This window comes from Coregonus clupeaformis, unplaced genomic scaffold (genome assembly GCF_020615455.1).
Source record: "Coregonus clupeaformis isolate EN_2021a unplaced genomic scaffold, ASM2061545v1 scaf1871, whole genome shotgun sequence".
Taxonomy (NCBI): Eukaryota; Metazoa; Chordata; class Actinopteri; order Salmoniformes; family Salmonidae; genus Coregonus; species Coregonus clupeaformis.
Window position 1 is genome coordinate 94567 of NW_025535325.1, and position 10872 is coordinate 105438.

Genomic DNA, 10872 nt, shown 5'->3' on the forward strand with positions numbered 1-10872 from the left:
ACAGTGCCTTCAGAAATATTCACCCTTTGACTTTTTCCACATTTTGTTGTGTTATAGCCTGAATAAAAATGTTATTAAATCGAGATTTCGTGGTCACTGATCTACACACAATACCCTCATAATGTGAAAGTGGAATTCTGTAAAAAAATAAAAATCTTTACAAAATTAATTAAAAATGAAAAGCTAAAATGTCTTGAGTCAATAAGTATTCAAGCCACTTGTGTTATGGCAAGCTTAAATAAGTTCAGGAGTAAACATGTGCCAACAAGTCATGTAATAAGTTGCATGGACTCTGCAATAATAGTTAAACATGATTTTTTAAATGACTACCCCATTTCTATACCCACACATACAGATAATTGTAAGGTCCCTCAGTTGAGCAATGTACATTTCAAGCAACATATTCAACCACAAAGACCAGGGAGGTTTTCAATAGTTAGCAAAGGGCAACCTATTGGTAAAAGTGGGGGCAGACATTACATATCCCTTTGAGCATGATGCAGTTATTAAATTACACTTTGGATGGTGTATCACTACAAAGATACAGGTGCCCTTCCCAACTCGTTGACAAAAAAAGAACAACTAAATCAATTTGAATCCCACTTTGTAACAAAATGTGGAAAAAGTCAAGGGGTGTGAATACTTTCTAGAAAAGCATAGCCAAATCAAGACTTTGGTCACACAAAAATATTTTGCATAATATTATTTTTATTACATTTAAAAATCATATTTTCCTTAACAAATTAAGCTCTCATAATTAAGGAGTTCCAAATATATCTGTCTGAGTGTCTTTGTCTTACTATCAAATTAGCATTGTATACAAATTGAAAAATACATGCTTTGTTTTTGCTTGAATATACATCAAATGTAACAGGTATTAACCCACAAAAAAGCAATATGGGTATGTGGAGTGGTGGAAATCATAACAGAATTTATGACAAAATATTGCACCATGTTACTTTCTGAACTACTTCAATAAATACTTAGCAGTACAAGCAGAGATACAGTAACCAATAAGACATCGGAGTTATATAGACTAGATACAATAAATATAAAAATAGCCTGAAAGAGGAGAAACCAATAGAAAGCAGCACATGAGCATACAGCTTGAATAATGTGGGCGACATGTGTATGCATTTTTAGTATGGTAGGTAGTAAAGCCATGGGAGATTAAGTTTATACAGTATGTGCATTAGCTGCTCATGTGTCTGATAATACCTGGTTGTGAGTTTATGCATAGTACAATAACACAGATGAGACTGATTGTCTGCCCATTATGGTCTGACAGCTCATATAGTCCAGTTACGTCCGCCAGAAAGCTATAAGATTTATTTAGCTCTCTTGACGTTTCAAAAATGTCTGTCTCTGGGTTTGGCAACATTAGTGTCCACACAGACAGTAGTCTGAGGTCAGCAGACAAAGGTGAACACAGTCACAGTCCTGATAGAAAAAGCAGGTACCATGATTCAAGGTGCCGTTCTGATTATCGGATACGCTTTCCATGTTTGATGATGCAATGCGTGATGCTGATGATAGGATCTTTTTGGCACTAGGTGGGGTAGTATTAAAAATAGTTCCATAGAATAAAAAAAGCGAGCGTGAGTGCAATCTGGAGGGACTTAAAACTTTATAGAAAGGGGATTGTTTCCCAGTCCAGTAAGATGTTGCTGTGATAGTTTTGAATGATCTTTTTGGTGCTTTGGCTTGTCCTTTGAGTTTCAATCACTATGGCAGAACCAAGACAGCCATGACACCAATGCCACAGCACAGAAGCAGGATCTGCAACAGGGAGTGTCTGGAAAAACAGAGAAAAAAAATAAATAAAAAATACTTGATTCAGTGTCTGCACATTCATTTTCATTTTGAAGGCGACAGTTTTTCCCTCTGCATATTTACTCTTAGTTTATAGTGACGTATTTGCATGGTGGTCAGTGGCTGTCCAGCCGAATTGGACCAGTGTAAACCAAGGCTGGTCTCCTCCAGGAGGTCAGGCACCACGTTGACCAGGGCTATGTACAGGAAGCCTCCCGAGGAGAATGGTAAGATCCACGATGTTACATTTTCTACACAGCATGAAGTGAAACGAATGAGACATTTGGTTTGCCTTAATAATTAAAAAAGCTTTTCATGCTGCTTGGAGGCCAAAGCACAGAAGGCTATATGGTCCCCTGATAGCCTATGCCAAGTTGTGGACCAGTGTTCTCAACATGCAGGCAGGAGCTCACCGGAGCGGGAGTACCGGCACCTAAAAATGGTCTACCGCTTTAGCTCCTGCACCTCTTAAGAATATTAGCTCAAATGTATTAGTGGCGCTCTTGCACCTAAATATAAACAGACCGGCACTCAAAATAAGTACTGGCCCTTCTTTCAGTTAGGGGGTCCAAGTCAAGCACTGTGTGGCGCTGTAGTTTCAGTGCTCTGCTGCTGTTTTGTATATGGAGGATGATAAGCGGCTCACTGTCCCTCTGGGACGTCCGGGCACAGAAGAAACAGGCCCCCAGCACCCCTCCCAGGGCTGGGGGACAGCTGCATGCGAGGCTGGCGCTCCAAAGGTCAAACCCTGCACGCAGCAGGATGGCAAAGTCGCCCACCTAGAGATGAGCAAAAAATCATAAAAGCTGTGTGTTACAGACCACATTAATGAAGCAATATTGTGTCACAGATTCCCATGGGCAATGTGTCACCAGATTCGCGTCAGCAATGTGTCAAGCAGATTCCCCATGTCAGCAATGTGTCACAGATTCCATTTATGTAAGCAAAAAGATGGGGATATCAACTAGAACTGAATCAACTCAAGGACTCAAAAACCAAAGTCATAATTAGCTTTAATGGCATGAAGTATGTGTACTTCTTCAAAATAAATAGGTCACATCCCCCTAAAAATAGCGAGTTTGAACTTACCTCTATGGGGGATTTCATGGAGCACAGGATTAGCAAAGGTTGTGAGACACCCAACCTGTCCAGGAAATACATATAACATGTCTCTGATCAGGCTCTGCCACAAAAATATATACTAGCCAAGTTGTGTTTCCAATCCCATAATGCTCAAACTCCGATAACTCATCTCCTGTCTACATTAGTGTGTATACATAAATGTTTGTTTCACGCATCCAACTAGGCTTCTACTTTGACAAACACCATCGCTGCCTGCATACGAGTGCAGATGGAAACCAAACAAGTGGGATGCCAGTGTGTGTGAAGCGATGTAGAGACATCTAGCTGGGTTTACTTCCTCTCTGTGGCAGAAGCTCTCCCATTGGCTCATGCTGTTAGACCTTATGCCTCTCCAGCTGGACTTTCTCCCCTACAACCGTGGGTATAAAGTAATGCTAATTTCTCCATCAGAAAATAGCACAGTAGAATTCAATGTCCTGACTCAATGTTGTGTAATAAGCTGACAATACTGTACTTAGTATTTAAATCATAGACCATTGTTGTTGAAACTAGTCTCTTAAGCAGGGGTGAAGTATCGTGCCCATAGTGGACTGAGCTGAGAAGTGCACGTTACGGCTATGAGAATAGTGAATGTTGTGGGTGAGAGCTGATACAGCCCATCTACGAGTCTGCCAAGGGGTTTGGGTCCTCTGCCAATCATGGTCACGAGAAGGGCATGAGCCTCTCAAATTCCAAAACAACCACCTTTCATAACATACTGTGAGCTCTGCTAATAATGTGGCTCTAAGTTGAAGTATTGGCATTGTTTCTAACCAAGTTGCATTTTGTTGAAACGTTTGTATTGAAATTAGTAACTGCTATTAGGTTTCATTCACATGTATTAAAAACCCACACATGGCCGCTATTTAAGTATAGAGCACCTGAGACCAGACTGTTCATTGCAGGAATTGTGCTGCAGAGTAACTCACTTTCCTGCTGACCAAGGAGCTCCTGCCACAGCCAGGCCATGGGTGAAGTTGTCAATGCAGTTGGCCTTGAGTTCCAAGTACCCAATCGTCTGCCAGATAAAGGCTACATAGAACAAAGTCTGTACAGGTTAACATTCAAAAGGATCCTGGCTGACTCATTGAAATTATATACATAAAACTAAAGGGGTTACTTAGTACAGAGGATTTCAGTTTGGTCGCTCTCTGGGGATTTCAGTTTGGTGTCTCTTAAGCGTGTAGACTTCCAGATTGTTCTCCCTTTTGTCATTTACATAGAAGCGTTAAAATGAACAATATCCTGTCAGACAAACCTTACCCATTTGATCCAACTTACCTTTATCTTCTTTGGCACTTGCTGCAAGCTGCTCTTTGGCTTGGAGGGTCGAGCTCCACGTATCAGAATGGTGCCCATTGATGTGGGACAACGCCTCACTACTGGAGTCTGAGCTATAGGAGGTCACAGAGAAGAATGGGTGACAAAGAAAGCAGGTATTAGCCCAATCAGCAGGAAATTCCATAACATGCAAAGGTTACATAGTACATATACATTACATTGAACACAACCTACAGTGCTGTGTTTCTTCTATGTTGCAGGTCCTTTTTACCCATAGCCTCTCTCCTCACCCATCTTTTCCAACCACTGACTGCACAGTAATTCCTACAATTCCTGTCAGTCATACATCTTCCACTGCCTTTGCATGCTTTAGTTAAAAAAAAAAAAAAAACTCATTCTACCACAAGCCCTTCTACCACCTTTTTCCCAGGTAGAATCTGACTTTGTTCTTCCTCGTTTTGAACCCTTTACAGTGCGTCATCATTTAAGTCAAATTAAATGAGAGGAAATAACCTGCTGTATTCTAAATATGGCTGAAATGTTCTCCTATTTTTGTAACACGCAGCACAAGGAAGAAGTCAAATTGTACATATCTTCTGGAAATATCAATCTGTCCCCTAGAAGTGTGAGTGGTCTGGGTAATTAATTGGAGAGTATGACGCCAGGTGAGATCATGACCTATATGAGTCTATGTCTCTGACGATATTAACAGCGTCTTGATACTGACATGTAAACATGCTTGATAAGACTCCATTTGTGGAATGAGCACTGATCTACCGAGTCTCACTATCCACCCCTGAACGCTTTCTTCTCTGGCCTCTCTGAAGTAGATGTAGCAGCTGCTTCATCCCCATCTCTATAAATAGCTACAAATGAATGAGCCCAGACATGGACGCCAATCTTCCTTCTCCCTGAGCAAAGGAGAAAGTGGTGCACACACACCTTTTGCGAGATGAATGGGGCACAAGGATAAGAACTAAGAGAACTACCTGAAATTAAATTAAGGATTATCTCTTGAATAACAATGTTAGCATATGGGACCACAAGCGAAGTATGATTTAAAGTGCTGGTTTTCATCCGTACCTTTTAACAATTAGAATTGACTATATCAGTGAATTAAATTGATCAAAAAGGAAGCCTACAGATATGAAAGCCTTCAAAGACTGCAGTTATTTACCTCTGTTTTTACATACTCTACAAGAAGCTCTCCCCATTTCTACAGAGCAGAGAACATCTCAAACCACTGTCAGACAGGAAAATGCACCACCCAAAACCACGCCATACTCCTATGGCAAAACATCAAAAAGAATCCTGAAGCTAATACTCAAGCACTAATACCCACTCCAAATCTCATATGAAAAAGGGTCTCACTGGTATTAGAAATGGGGGGGAGAGAGGCATCAGCTTTGATCCCAAGCATGTCTAGCAGATAGACACTCCCGGGCTATTGCACAATGGAGTCCCTCCATGAGATTATTGAGGTGGGAGCGATAAGGTTGCATTAGCAACCACGTTTCCATTCAGTTTTTATGCAAGTAAGTTTATACCGTGTAAAAAATGTGACAGCTGGGATGGAAACAAGTGGCCGGTACAATTTCATAATTGTCGACAGACAATTTGTTGACCGACATGGTGGGATCTTTGTGTCGGTAAAATGAATTATGCAACAAATTGCGGTGGAAACTCTTGCGCAGTTGTTGATAGAGTGATCGCATAATGCTATGTTGTGTGGTTGATTAAAAGCATGCAGTTTATTAGGCTTCAGATTAAAAAAGTTATGATGAACTTCACAGGGTGGTGCACAGTTAGAGCTTAATGCTCCTTTCCAATAAATATTGAGTATTTTATATGCTAGTGACATGATGATTTGTGGTTAGCTGCAAAGATCATCTGCTCTTATCCATCTCATCATATAACCTAACCTGTCCTTTAACTGCAAGCTGTTGTCTAGAGAGAATGCGCCAAAACTAGATTGGGCACGTTTGCCATTTACTCGCAGCAGTTTGTGTGAAAAACCCAGATAGAGTGGAAAATGCGATGGAAGTACATTGAACTTCTGTATTTTAGTCAGAACATGAAAACTTTAGCGCAAAAGTGGTTATGTGCACTACATCACACAGCCTTTTATCCGCCTTAGATCCGTTTGATGGAATCAAACCTCTAGTGGGAAAAATATATATATTTTTATTTTACATGCATATTTTATAATATTAACATTTAAATCTGTATCATAATTGGATGGAAACCAGCTTATGACATTTGTCTGACTCAGACTTCTTATTTTCAATTTGGACTCAAACTCCACTTATGAAGTTCTAAATAAGACCATTCTTGGAATTCCCATTCAGGCCAAGAATGTGTCATTACCAACACTGTTTAATCATTGTAAGGTGGCCTAAATTCAAGTTGATTGTTGAAGTTAAAATGCTAATGATTCATCACTTAAGAGTGTAATAAACACTGATTGTGGTTTCTTCAGCCACAACACTATCAATCAAGATTATCTAATGTACCTTGTTTTAGTTTAGATCAGTTATCCACCGCAGAGGTCAGCTCAAACAAGAAAGCCCTTGACAGAGCCAACTGATTCACTAGCAGCCCCACCACATGGAAGAGCAGTGCCACTGTGGTACCAGTGAAGGGATTAAAGAGCACTGGTGCACTGGACAAGCCTTCTAAACAAAAATGTGAGGGCTCCAGCATGTGGGATGAGGGTGTGTAATTACATGCCTGACATTCACCTTCTTTGGAAAAGACATGCCCACTATTTCTTTAAATCAATTTTTGCCTATTAAAGAGTTGTATCACGGGGCCTTGACCACGACTCTCTGTTACTTCATTTCCATGTAGACAACATGGAAAATAAAACAGCATGAACTACTCACAGGGACATGCTGGCTGTTACCAATGGAGTCCTCCTGGCTGTTCTCATCTGGATAGCTGTTCTCATCTGGAAACATCTTCTCCAGGAGAAGGAAGGACCGCTGCCATGATAACCCCACAGGGCCTGGGTCCTGTAGTGGTGATGGCTCTCATCTGAACACAGGGAGGATGGAAGAGACATACAGTGAGATAGGCTGACAAACTAATTGGAAAACCTTCTCTAGGATTGCATGGTGACCCACTTTCACATGGATCAGTGGAATGCAGGCATGGCTTGGGAGTTGCTCATCATCACCACTGGTCTTCACACAAGTCAGCAAAGCATTTTAAAGTGTATTTCTACATATGACAACCCAGAGGACCTTGGGTTAAGGAAACTTAATCTGGGCCATGTCCAGTTGCCAGGCGTTGTTGAAGCGTTGCAGATAAAAATACCATGAATAGATCTGACATGTTTCCCAACACCAGTCCCCCAACAGTACACATTTTTGATGTAGCCGGACAAGCGCAACTTATTCAACTCATCGAGGGCTTGATGATTTGTTAACAAGTTGATTCCAGGGTGTGCTTATTGCATTGGGCTACACTTATTTTATCCTGTTGGGGGATTAGGGTTGGAAACACTGCTCTTATGACAGAGAAGTATGTCTGTTTACATATAATATATGCCATGTGAGCGTTCAAATGTTAAGTCTGCTGAATTCGCCCCTGGTGATCTAAATGAGTCAACAAAAAAGACACTGAACAACAATATATAACAAATGGTAAAGTGTTGGTCACATGTTTCATGAAACTGAAAATAAAAGGATCACAGAAATGTTCCATACGCTAAAAGCTTATTTCTCTCAAATGTTGTTAGTGAGCATTTCTCCTTTGCCACTATAATACATCCACCTGATAGGTGTGGCATATCAAGAAGCTGATTAAACAGCATGATCATTTTACATGTGCACCTTGTGCACAGGGACAATAAAAGGCCACTAAAATCATGAATTTTGTCACAACACAATGCCACAGATGTCTTTAAGTTGAGAGAGCCTGCAATTGGCATGCTGACTGCAGGAATGTCCACCAGAGCTGTTGCCAGAAAATTGAATGTTAATTTCTCTACCATAAGCCACCTCCAACGTCGTTTTAGAGAATATGGCAGTATGTCCAACCCGACCTCTAATTGCAGACAGCGTGTAACCATGCCAGCCCAGGACATTACATCCAGCTTCTTCTACCTGCGGGATCATCTGAGACGCAGTGAATCCACCGAACAAAACTGGTTTACACAACCGTTAAATTTCTGCACAAACTTTGTCATAAACCATCTCAGGGAAATACATCTGCGTGCTTGTCATCTCACAAAGGTCTTGACCCGACTGCAGTTAAACATGTAACTGACTTCAATGGGCAAATGCTCACCTTCCCAGTGCCCCACCATGGTGGAGAATTGGGGTGGCAGAATGGGCAGGCATAAGCTACAATCATAAGACCTAATTGCATTTTATTGATGGCAATTTGGTGCATAGAGGACCCTGTGTGAGATCCTGAGGCCCATTGTCATGCCATTCATACGCCGCCATCAGCTCATGTTTCAGCATGATAATGACGACACCATGTTGCAAGGATCTGTAAGCAGAATTCCTGGGCCAGCTGAAAATATTGCAGTTCTTCCATGGCCATGCTCACCAGACGTCACCCTTTGAGCATGTTTGGGATGCTCTGGATCGACAGCGGGTTTCAGTTCCTGCCAATATCCAGCAACTGGTTTTCTGACTAATTCCTGTAAGGTATCTGTGACCAATAACTGCATATATCTGTATTCCCAGTCATGTGAAATCCTATGGATTGGGAGCCTAATAGATTTATTTCAATTGACTGATTTCTTATATGAACTGTAACTCAGTAAAATCTTTGAAAGTGTTGCATTTATATTTTTGTTCAGTGTATATATTTTTGCACTAAAACTGCTTTGAAGAGTCTTGTAAAATGCTATAGTTGACAAATCTTTAACTGAACAGAATATCAGCACTTCCAATGTTCACTTATTCGAAAATGAAATGTGGTACCCTGGGAGCGTTAACAGCCATTCTCTGACTCTGTCGGTTGAAAGTGTGAAATCAACTGTTTTCGGAAACAGACTATCTTCACAATATTGCTGACATGTCAGAGCAGTGATATGCAAGTCTATGGAAACACAGGCATTCACTGCTCTGTGTGAGGTCAGAAAGAGTTATACTGGTTGGGAGAAAAAGCACAGGCAGTTTGAATGGGGATGTCACCATTAGGGGTAAAGGGGGACAGAAAGAACAGGAGGTGCTGAGAAAGTTGACCTAGGCTGCAGGAGTGGGAATGTGCCCAAAGCCTCCGGGAGCAAGTGGAGGAACACATCACCCAGGAGACCACCAATGGCAAAGCTCAGGAGCTGCTTAAGCTTCCGACACCCAGCTAGGGACACAGGAAGTAACAAGAGAGAAAAGAGGCGGCAATTATGAAAAGTGTGAGTCGAGCTAGACTGTTTCATCCATGATATACAAAAGCGCTGGTTGTTCTCTGTTTGAGCAAAACATTTACAGGCTAAAATTTAAAATAAACCTGCGGAATAAGTGATTTTTATATTGCTAGCTTTCAAATTAAGAGCCATTACATGTTTTATTTCTATTCTAAAACATTTTCATAAGTATGACTTAATGATGACTATGACTGAATTAATAAAATAGGCCTACTGGGTAATTTCTAGATTTAATTGGATAAATTTTTTTCTAACTGAATTCACAAGCTTCCAGAGACAGCAAATTACTTAAGCTTTGCTATGATGTTACAACATAGTAGTGATCTGACTTGTCTCTCTCCTTACCAAGACTAATAAGCACAAAGGACCAGGACAGACAAAGCCAGTGCTCTTCATTGTTAATTGTGTTTTCTGAGAGGTGTTGAAATGCAATACTTAGTGGCCTGGTTTCTCGTTTTTGAGAGTCTGAAGAATACAGTATGGTAATGAGGACACCCCAAATTTGACACCATTCCAGGTGACACATTTATCCATTATCCAACTAAACATTTCAGTGATCCTTATAATTACTTTCTCTGGTAACAAAAAACACTGATTTAGAACAGACTTGTCCTAAAACAAACACTGCAGAATTTGGGTGAGCAAAGCATAATCCTAATGGTGCAAAGGAATTATTGACATTTGACCCCAATTTAACATTGATTTGTAACACTATATGCACATAAATAGTACCGGTATCTCATGGTAAATACCAAAGGCAAACAAAATTAGCAACGCAGCTTTGGAGAGTAGTGAATGTGGACTCTACCTACTCTGCTTGAAGCTGTGTTTAAAAGGGTGTGGTCAGGCAGAGTTCAGAGCCACATGGTTCATACCATTAGCAGCAGTTTCCTCTCCAGAGGAAAATAGAGGTACTATTGCTTTATATTTAAATGGATCTTTAGAAAAAGCAGAGCAGAACATTGGAGGCGGTAAAACATATTTTTATATTTAAAATTATGCCCAGCTCACGAGGGCCTTCATGATGTGAGGCATTTGCCTCTTTTGCCTAATGGTAAGTCAGTCACTGTAGGCTACCTCAGGGTGTCTAATTCTGGGTGTGTAATTTTGATCAAGGCCTATCCCAGTGTGGCTCATTTTCAGAGGAAAGAGTAGGACTACATTAGTCTGACTAAGAGCCAGGCTTTCATATCAGTTTAGGTCACAACCACCCTCTGTCTTGAGGGCTCAAGCCTCAATAGGAATAACAAGGAGGAAAAGTCCACTGAGGCCTA

General features: G+C 40.8%; 1 pseudogene; it reads right to left on the reverse strand.

Moving 5' to 3' along the window:
• Positions 1-1725: 1725 nt before the first annotated feature.
• Positions 1726-10864, reverse strand: LOC123487907 (annotated as a pseudogene).
• Between the last annotated feature and the right edge of the window lie 8 nt (positions 10865-10872).